At 27.7% G+C, this 914-nt stretch overlaps 1 protein-coding gene across 2 annotated transcripts in view; it reads right to left on the bottom strand.

Annotated features, from left to right (window-relative positions):
• LOC105450470 (4-coumarate--CoA ligase 1-like) overlaps positions 1-914 on the bottom strand; it is a 6,872-nt gene that overhangs the window by 4,023 nt on the left and 1,935 nt on the right. The window lies entirely within an intron of this gene.

Raw genomic sequence — 914 nt, forward strand, 5'->3', positions numbered from 1 at the left:
TTTTTTTGAGATGTTGAACCATTTTAGGTTTCCCGATTAAATTTCAAAAATTATTAAAATAACGACCACCCTAATACATACGTACATAAACATGTATAAATATTCATAAACATATGTTTATGTATGTTAATCGTATACTTTGGGGACAATTCCTAAGAGGAATTAGTTACTTTAGGGACTTTTGGTTCCATTATAATCCGACCCCAAAGTTCTACACATAAATCAGATAATTCATGGACGTCCCCAAAGTTATTTTTCTAAATAATTTGTATTTTTTGGGGACACATTTTTTCTTAATAGTTTTTCACTGGCAAAGCTAGTATATAATTTAATGTGCATTCAGTGCACATTAAATTATATTATTTTAATTTGGATGTTAAAATGAGATACCCAATTAATAAAATGCCTACTGTATATTTCATTAAATAACACAATAAACTGTATTGAAGATTTCGTTGTTCGACTTGTTTTTTATTTTTATTAAATATACATCTCTATGTCGATTTGTGTACAACGGTACTGAGTGCGTATTAGATCTGCCAGTGAAAAATACTATGAGAATTTGTAGAGTTCTCGCACTGTGAATACAGGGCTTAAGATTATTCAATAAATATTAATATATTCACTTTCAAATCAATTAAATTGTATAAATTGAAATTTTATATAAATTAAAATGCCACACTAAAAATAAAACGTATATACATATGTATTTCCTGCACGTTATTATGTGCATAGTGTATATAGTCAATACTTCTCAGTTTTCCCGCAATGGTGTTCAAATCGGTTCCGATGCCTATTTACCGAATTCATTTTTCTACCTTTCATTATAGTTTTTAATTATCTCTTTTTTTTACTTCTTGAATAATAATACAAATCTATTCTCTCATGGAGTTATAAAACTGTCTCTTATACAC

This window comes from Wasmannia auropunctata, unplaced genomic scaffold (genome assembly GCF_000956235.1).
Source record: "Wasmannia auropunctata unplaced genomic scaffold, wasmannia.A_1.0 LD336061.1, whole genome shotgun sequence".
In the NCBI taxonomy this organism is placed as follows: domain Eukaryota; kingdom Metazoa; phylum Arthropoda; class Insecta; order Hymenoptera; family Formicidae; genus Wasmannia; species Wasmannia auropunctata.